Genomic DNA, 10,000 nt, shown 5'->3' on the forward strand with positions numbered 1-10,000 from the left:
GAGCTGATAAAACATAGATGAGATATAAGCAGTGATGTGTGTAGATGCAAACTGCGTATCAAACAAGTGTCCAGTCTGACCAATGAGTCAGACCTGGCTGAGGTGGAGCTGGGCTGCCACTGCTCATGCTGCTCTTCCTCGCCCCTTCGGGTGTCAACTCATCGAGTGAGCCACTTCGGGTCCTGCTATGGCTCTGGCTGTTACTCCTGTCTGCAACATTGGTCTAATGCCCCAGGAGCCTGACGCAGACGAGCGCACAGCCAGCCCTGGTCCCCAGCGGCCCGCTGGATGCTCATGCTTTGCAGGGCGATAGCACACTAATAGATCCCACTTGTCATGCGGAAGCAATGGCTAATTTTTCTACAGCTTGCATTTGAAACTCGGGGGACGGCGAGCTGACATGATTCAATAACTCTGTGAAAAAGGCGTCTGGCCGGAGATAACAATGTTTCAGACACGTTTGAGGGGAAACGAGTCAAAGAGCAACAAGGGGGAAAACAAATAAGTCCTTCAGCCTCCTATAGACATGCACACAGAAACACATAACTAATATCAACTCCACTGAGCAGAAAGAGGGAAAACAGTCACCTAGGGGTCAGCAGTGATGGAGCTCTAGCATTGTTCCCATGCTCAGGGCCAAACGCTTCTGTTCTGTCCAACTGTGACATTACGCAAGGAGAAAATAAACAGTAATCCAGTCTTAATTCTACACTTCAATCAAATGACATGGAAGCCAGCAAGAGCTGATGGTTCATTAAAGAGCAGTGGTCTCAAGGTGCTGCAACACAAGACACCTGTAAAAGCATACTGTATATTTAGCAGTTCACTGGCTTTGTTTTGATGGGTAAAACAACCTCTTAGACCATGTAAGAAATATAGCTGGTGTGCTGAGTAGAAACTGTATTAGAAGGAAATGGCAAATAAGCAGCTTTTTCCTGGCTTTTTGTCAAACCTTACACTACAATCACGGGCACATAAAGCAGACATTCTCAGACTATTTAAGTGGAGTCTGTCTGGTGACAATAAAAAAAGTTATTTAATCTGAAGATTTATTTCAGATCAAATGTGCATAGTATAGATAAGGTGCAAAAAATGACAAAGAATTTAAAATGTTGCCTGTGTTTGTCTTCTGACTGACCACAGATCTTTAAGTCATAAACAACCATTTGCTTTGCAAAATGTTTATGACAGAGGAAGTGAAAGGAACACGAGTCTGTGTGTGTGTGTGTGTGTGTGTGTGTGTGTGTGTGTGTGTGTGTGTGTGTGTGAGTGTGAGTGTGTACAGTACATGCGTGTGCTTTCGCCCAAGGTTAGCCACACAGACCACACTGATAATACTCAGGAGCTGTTCTGCTGTCTCTGGCTCTTTCTCTGACAAATTCAAGAAGTAACAATATATCTGGCACTGTGAAGGCTCAGGTTTTAAAGATGTTTAACTCTACGTCAAATATGAAGTAATGACTTAATTATTTTATAATCATTACATTTCCTATTCATTAAACTTAAACCCACCATAAATTTAATTTGATGAATTGTTGTTTTTATTATAGTGTCATTCTGATACTAAGTAAACTTCTTTTGCACACTGTAGTGAACATGGTAAATCTGAATGCTCCATGAGGTCAAGTCTTTTTAAGGAGGGATGTTTAGTGTAAAGGTACCCTGGGGAATTTCTGTGTAAACAAACTGTTTTGTTTAATGACCTCTGCAATTTTTGTTTCACTACAAAGTATTGTGTTTATCCCTAGGGTCTAAAAAAAGTTTTGAAACCTACATTGTTTACATCGTGCAATGGTCGCCTTCTTCCTCTCTTTTTGGTTCTGGTACCTGTTGTGCATGGTACCAGCTGTCAATATACCCTCTGCAGTTAGCAGAAATGTGTACCACACATAGACTGTTAATATGTACTACATCACCACAATGCCTGTAGCATACAAGTGTGTTCTCATGCGCGTGTTACAAGGAACAGATAAACAAATAATTTCCCTACAGTGCCTCTAGTGGTAAAAAAAACCCTCCACAAAATACTTATAGCAGATTTGTTATTAAGTCATTAAGAATATATAAAGAAATAACAACTTATAATATGAAAACTATTCTCTTCATTAATATGTTCTGAGGTGCAGAGAGAAAACCAATTCTATCTTTTTACAGCAAGGCTCATTTGGCCTGTTGCTATGCAGGTTAGAGGAAGCAGGAGGGGTGGTTAGAGGGCCCACTTCCTCCTCTATGTGTCATTCAGAACCCTGTGATTGGAGATGGCAAGGAGAAGGGGCCAAAAAGCCAATGAATGAGTCAGCCGGTGAGAAAGAAGGAGTTAGCTCTGGCCGCTGACATTGGCAATGCCTGCCAGCTCATGTCTTCTCCACTGGATGGCAGGTTCAGAGGTCAGTGTGGAGGTGAAGCTCTCCTTGGCTGACAAACAGGCTGCTATAAACGTGCTTACAACTTGAGGATCGCCTTTTATAAAAACCTGTGCTTCGTGGGGATTATTTATATAAGTAATGATAGATATTGAAGTTAAAAGTCAAGTGTGTTGTCTGTATGAGCAGCTGAATTATAATTTCAACATTACCATTTGTCACGATGGAAGGAGGGACAGTCGTCGCTGTGTGGCCTTTGATCATATTTTCAGCACATGTTCTCATGAGACTCTGCTTATGCTATAGATGAAGAGAGGAACTGTGCAGGCGACTGGAGGTTAACCTCCACCACATCTATCTGCAGGGGGGCACACATCCTGTAAACATGCCACTTAGACAGGAGGAGAGTGAGTCTGGGTTTTGGCAGCCACAGTGCTGCAGCCGGCTGTGGAGCACCGTGCCATCGCAGGCGACTCAAAGTGACAGCGCTGTAATGAAGTCTGAGGCGCATGGCAGGCTGTACGTCATAATTTCAGGTTCCTTAAAGCCTGACAGGGAATGATTATCATGGATGGTTATTGTCACCCTGCCTCCCTGGGAGACGAGGCATGCTCTGGGGTTGTTGCACCGTGACATTCAAAGTTACAGTCTCCTTCATATAATGGAGCTGTCCTCTCAGTGCGCTAATGGGAGCGATCCATTTAACCTGTGCCAGAAACACACAGACGAGGAAGTTCCTAATGCGAGGCCTCTCCCGTGGGGACGTCACACTCCCCCCCCTGGCTGCTCCCTTCCTGCTGCTTGATTCATTGACTGGCGCTCCTCACTTATCCTCATTCACTGTTCAGTCTGGGGAGACAGGGAGGCTCGCTTCCTGCCGCCTGCTCCACATGCCACTGCTGCACGCCTGCCGCACACAAGGACACAGCCAGCGCAACAGACCCAGCTGCAGGAAGAGCCAGTGAGGGCCCAGTGAGGGACGGGCTAGACACCTACTGGAATTACGGGTCAATACCAAAGGCCTTGGGAATGCTAGCAGTACACACTCTCTATAGTTGATAAGGCCTCTCAGATCAAAACATCAGACAATAATGAGAGGGTTTGGTTATTGTCCTGTTTTAATGATGGCAGTTGTATGGGACTATTAATTGTAGGCTACTCCTGAGGTTGGTGGTTAATGATAGTGCCTAAGCCATGGTCATCTTAAGAATGATAGATGTAGCCACATTCAGTAGTCCATCTTTTGAGTGCTGCCGCCTGCCCGACTGACAAATTGCTGCTACAATCCTGAGAGAAAATAATTAGAAACAATTAATGTGTTTCTCTTCTTAGCCATCACAAAGTTCAAACTACCTGTTTTGCTGTGATTCATGGTGCTGTAAATTTAAGAAATTTAACATAGTACAAATTCAGCCTTGAAGGAAACTAGGATATTCAGCAGTGTTTAGATAGTCTGCTTAAGCAATTTATACATTCATTTAAATCTCATCTCATCTTATCAAAAGTCATAATATAAGGTGGATGAGGTGATTCAAGGACCCATGCGCTGTTCTAACTTTGGCAGTCTTTGTGAAGGCCAAGTTTCATACACAAAGTCATTTAAACAATCCTCCCTTTTGCAGTGACACACTTAGCCTTATTAGCTATTATACTGCTATAAACTATACATGCAAAAATGTAATGATTAAAAAAGCACAATGATTCTAATCAGCTGCCCCCTAATATACTAAAACACTTAATCCATGGAGAGGCCAACTCTCTTGGGAGGCTCAAGAGAAAAATGACTTCTCTGTCTCCAGGCGCTGTTATTTCTGGTCATTTCTAATTGGTTTTAACTAAAAGCAACCACTCCGAGACTCCACAGGTTACTCCAATGCATCGCTATGGAATTGTCTGCAAATAGAAGATATACATCCAAATTAGTTTTAGAGGACACCACAATTGTCTTTCAGAAGACAAAAGGAGAAAGCGCAGAAAAAAACAAAAGCATACACGCCTTACTGAGAAAGGTAAGAAGTTGAAAGATCCCAAAGGAAAAGCGATGTTATCAGGGTGACCCTGAGATCAGAGAAGCCCTGGCTGACTTGAAGTACCATATCTCACACACCTCGCCCCCTACAAATGTCTCCCAGGCTTCTTGTACAACATCTCCCCCCGTGCAGTTCTGCATTGCTGGGCCTGTGAGTCTCCAGGTGAGTCCTCAGTGCTGTTTGGTGGCTCGTGAATTATACATTGCAGCAGAGGAATTGACGTGGCCCAGGAGGGCTGAGAAACAGCAGGCATGGCTGGGAGGCAGATTGAAGACTCTGATGGAATTTTAATTGTACCGCAGGGAACGCTACGATAAGTGCTATTGTTATTGGTAAGACACTGCTGCGCAGGTTCACTTAGCTGAGAGCTTAAAAAAATGACAAGATCGGAAAAACGACTGTTGTGCAACGTCCAAGGCACTAATATGGCGCCAACAGCCCCATTGTTAATGACTATCTGAGGAGTATGGTTCATCTCACTGTCGTACTAATATTTATCATTGCGCTCTCTATGTGCTCAGTATTTATCTGCAACATGCTCAGAGGACCAGCGAAGGTCAGCTATGGCAAAGGAAGAAAAACTCAGGAATCACCTACAAATTAAAAAATGAACCGCTCAATCAAAAACCACTGAGGCATTCCATTCAGATGTTTTGTTGTGTAATTCAGTACAGTACTGCAAGTGAAAAGCCAAAATGTTAGGGTTAATGCTGCTCTGATGTTGTCCACTCTGATCCTGGCTCTAGCTGTACTATACAGTAATTCTCCTCTGAGTGTGAGCTGGTCCTGGGGGCCTGACGGATGCAGGAAGGCTCCAGGGGCACAGGCAGGCCTCTGTGTACTCTCTGCGCTCGCGGTTCCCAGCCCAGCGGTAATCTCCCAGTGATCCAGCCTCAACCACACATGAAACCCAATAGCCTTTCAGCCCACACCATAAATAAAGACAAACCACATTCAGCAGACCACCCTGGCTTACTTTACAGTTATTGAGATACACGGAACAGCAGTCTGAATAGGCCACGACTGGGTGCGTTTACACACTTATGTATAAAGGATGCGAAATGGACACGTTGTCAGAGGACCGTTTAATTTTATGCGGTGTAATTACATAAAACAATCATTTCTGTATTTTCTTATTTACAAAATGTATACAGAAAAATAAAATTCCCATTATTACAATATAGAGATTGTTCTGCCTCTCTAGTAGTCAACAGTATTGTTCCCCAGAGACAACACTTGTGAATTTCTGCTCACATTACAATATATTACATTAGCCCTACACAGGTTGAAATCTAAAGGGGGAATACAATTACCTACAGCTCCTGAGGCACACACTCCAGTTATGCACAATAATAGGTTGTAAGAGTATTACAATCGGCCAATAGAGATGAGCCCCTTTGGGCTAACCTATTCAGAATTGCTTGAATATTCACACTACACAGCACACTGCAGTTAAATACAGAGAATCTCAGATATACAGTTTGCTTGAAATTGCTCATCTTAACTTATTGTTTGTGTCTGTCTTCTGTGTCTATGCATGGTTGAAAAAGGCCATCTACTTCAGGAATCCACAGCGGTAGGCAGCTTTTGCCAAAAAGGTATATGTCATTTTAACAGAAGTGTTGTTCAATGTTTGTTTATTCAAATCCCCTGTCCGAGCTTGGTATGCATTTCATATCATCTCAAGAATAGCGGTTATCAAAGATCGGATTAGAACAGGTGAGTTGATACGTGCTCTGACAGTTAGTGACAATCTGTTACCAGAGCTGTCCGTCCAGGTCTGTCAGTAGACTGTACACACAAGCCTGCTTGTATAACCACCTGGGGGGGGGGGGGGGGGGCCGACGACTAAAGCTTTGATGACAAAGTAATGTCAGCTAATGTCAGCTATATAAAGGCTGACTCAGAAATATATTGGAACCCTATATTACCATCACTCATTCAGTCTCAATTCTCATCCAGTAAAGTACAGTACAGAAGGCACTTGTCTAATGAACAAGGGTCTATGGGGAAGGATCACTCTGTGCAAGTGTGTTGCAAGTCAAGGTCCCACAACAGTAGACTCATGGCTCTGCTGATAAGGACTTGGCTGTAATTGCTCAAAAGGGAGGGAACTGCAGCCCCATTAGGTCTGGTCTTAGCACTTGCCAATAAGCCAAACTGCCCCTCTGAAGCCTCCCATGTAATGAAAACTTCCTCAGAGATGAATTACATGTCTGTCAATCCACTAATTAATATCATAGACTTGTCTTTTTGGCTCCTCGGCAGTAACGAACTGAGTCAGAGACACGGTATTTTGAAGCAGTGGAAGACATAAAGGAAGGAAAAGCAGAGGCAAACTAGCGAGCACGCTGCTACTGTGATTCACTGCAGTCATGGTCGGCACTTAGTGCAGCATCTATTTTTCATGTATTTCATAATTAAAACCTGCGAGTTCTGTAAGCCCTCCATGCTCCATGCAGATCAAAGGTAGTCCTATTAGCAGGGAGTTCATCAGTGGAGACACTTCCATTTCCAAGCAACAGAGCCATGCTTAAAGCACAAATACCCTGTAATTACACACGTGTGATAACGGGACAGCCATGGAGCTGGACTATGATTAATTTAACACAGATCACAGTTTCCTTCTCCTTTTTCAAAGCTAACACAACAGAGGACTTTACACACGAGGATAACACATGCATAGCAGATAAAGAGGTTGATGAAAGACTGAATACATATTTCACACATCGTCTTATGTGGTGCATGAGTTGGATTTAGTTTGTTGCCTTCTTCCTCCCCACTGCATTCTCTATGTAAATGTAATCGGACGATAATGCTGAATTTAGCTCTGCAGAGCGAAGACATGATGCCTCACTTCTGCGTGGATTGAGGGGTACAAACCTATCTCACATGGTGTAACCAACAAAGTGAGCTGTGTTATGTTATTTATTTGTCCCATTGACTCTTGCACACAATGCACCCTGTCTGGATGTCTGGATGCTCAGTCTATGTAAGATTCTTTCCACCAACACTGTAACTAGAAAGCTGATAAACACTGTTCTTTATTTTGAATATAATATATATATATAGCAGTGGTTCCCAAGCTTTTTGGCTTGTGACACCATAGAAACAATGCAACAAATGCAACCCCTCCTCACAGGTTGCATTTGTTTAGTGGTTGTGACCAGTTCATCCAGAGTGATTTCTTTTCTCTTATTTGAATTATTTTTAGGTTAAATATACTAATTTCACATGAAAAATTCAAGATTAGTGTAAAGTCTGATAATTTAACATAATTTGGTGACGCAAAAACTTGTTTCTCTTCTATACTCTTAATCAGCTGGTGACCCGTTCAATTTGTCTTGCGACCTCTTTTGGGGGTCCTGAACCCTAGGTTAGGAATATATAGTAACACTTAATTGTACATCTAATACCATATAAGGTATTACAATGATTATTTTTGCATTTGCGGTATTACAAACTGGTTGTCTGTGGGGAAAATTACAAGCGGCGACAAAGTTAGTGACATGTTTTCCATCACCCAGCAGTGGTTGGTCCGCCTGAGAGGATAGACGGAGCTGCAACAGACTCACTCTTCAACTCACTTTTGTGTGAAGTGGCGTAATGTTTTTTCCTTTTTCTGCTAGCGTTGCGAGTAAATGGTCAATATGGCCGAACAAAGAAACAAAAGAGCGATAATTACAGATGATAAAACTTTAAAAAAATAAGTGAAAATGAGATCTAAAAACACACCTGCAAGTACCGCTTATCGCCATAGGTGGCGCCAAAGAGAACTTAATGGAGATCTTCGAGATTGTAAATGTGGGTAAAAGTGGCAATGCCACAGTGTAAAAACACTCCAATAAAATATTTTTACATTTGAATGCAGCTAATTTAAAGTAGGGTATCCTAAATACTGCTGGGTGGAGTAATTTAACTGTAAATTAATTGTTTAATTTCCCTCTGAATTAATGTGGAGTATAAGTATAAAGTAGTATACAATTGAAACATTAGGGTAAAGTACCTCAGAATGGTACTTATATACAGTACTTGAGTAAATAGACTTAGTCACTACCCACAATTGAAATCGATCAACCTCATACAGCGTTTTAAAATGTATCAATTTACATTTAAAAACTCTGCCTACTGTATCTTGCTGCTACAAAGCTTCCTGCTGCCGATGGGGTTATTCTTATGGGGGAGCAAACCAATGAACTTCCTCCAGGCTCATGAGGTCACTTACAGTTCACAGTACAATTGCCCTACACTAACAACTGGACAAGGTAACAGGAAGGGCTAGTATTTTATCAAGTAGGAAGATGACAGTCCTAATATACATTCGTAATGTTACATGATAAAAAACAGGGCATTTGTCCAGGAGGCACAGCAAGATAAAACATCCTACAGCCAAGCCAGGTTACAGAGAGGACAGACAGAGGGCAGGAATTATGCACTTTACACGAGGGATACATCCAGTCAGCATCAGCAAACTCAATGCTGGCCTGTAACAAAAGCAGTTCTAACCTTCCCTGTGGTGTTCAGGAAGACTTTGTGGCATACCTCTCATTTTAATAAAAAATGTTTAATCTACATTACATTATCTTTTATGCAACTATCAACACTGTGATGTTGACGGCCAGACAAAGGTTATGAAAAGTATACAGGATACACAAATGGCCCAATACGCATTACAGACATCCACAACATATGCACAGACAGCCCACTGACTCAATGCAATCACACAGTCAAGAGGGGTCTGAGGTTGAGGCTGAGAGCTTGTCTATACTGCAGCCACAGCCATACATTCTCAGCAATATGAAAGCTTGCAGCCGTGGCCAGCAGTAATAATTAATAGCATAGTCTATAAGCATTCCATTAGGTGCAAGCAGCTGTCATAAACATCTTAATTAATTTACAAAGCAAGCAACTAGGGAATTATGGCGACGTAAAAATCTGCTTCCCTCTGCCGCTCCATAGCACTGGAACAGATCGGGCTTTTAAATTTTTAAACATGCCTTTCATGTTCTCTAGAGCACTAAAAAGCCTTTGAACAGTCAGCTTGTTAGGAGATGCACCTAGCAGCCCAATACCTACGGGTCGTCTTGCTATTCTTTTCATACAGTGACAAGAGGTTTTGGGCTTCTCTTTGCTGCTCTTTGCAGCTTGACTCAAGGAATCTCTCTCATCCTGTATGGCATCTACCCTCCCATTTTTTTTTGTCACAGTGACATAATTGCACAGTGTTTCTGTCAAACAGAGTTCTCTCTGTCCATCTTTCTCAGTTTGCCTATGTTTCTATGTTTTGGGGGACAAAGAAGACATACACTTACACTGAATCTATTGATGAGATAAACAGCTACTTTTAACCACTTTCCTTAAATCAGTTGCAGATTCAAACTTACAATATAACAACAGAAGCATTAACAAGGCTTTCAGATCCCAAAACCTCCCACTGTGTGCATTATGTAAGAGGGACATCCTCCTGAGGATACTGCATGGTGCAGCTGACAGTGGCAAAAGAACGAGAATGCCACTCTTGCACTGCACTGTAATCTGGGCAGTGTAGGGCCACAGCAAGGGTCAGAGTGTTGTGGTAAAAACTCTCTTCCTTACCTGCTCTCACTC

The 10,000-nt window shown here is 42.4% G+C and overlaps 1 protein-coding gene across 1 annotated transcript in view; it reads right to left on the reverse strand.

Moving 5' to 3' along the window:
• Window positions 1–10,000, reverse strand: part of roraa (RAR-related orphan receptor A, paralog a) — a 186,187-nt gene that overhangs the window by 66,935 nt on the left and 109,252 nt on the right. The window lies entirely within an intron of this gene.

The sequence above is a fragment of the Sander lucioperca genome, chromosome 7, assembly GCF_008315115.2.
Source record: "Sander lucioperca isolate FBNREF2018 chromosome 7, SLUC_FBN_1.2, whole genome shotgun sequence".
NCBI classification, from domain to species: domain Eukaryota; kingdom Metazoa; phylum Chordata; class Actinopteri; order Perciformes; family Percidae; genus Sander; species Sander lucioperca.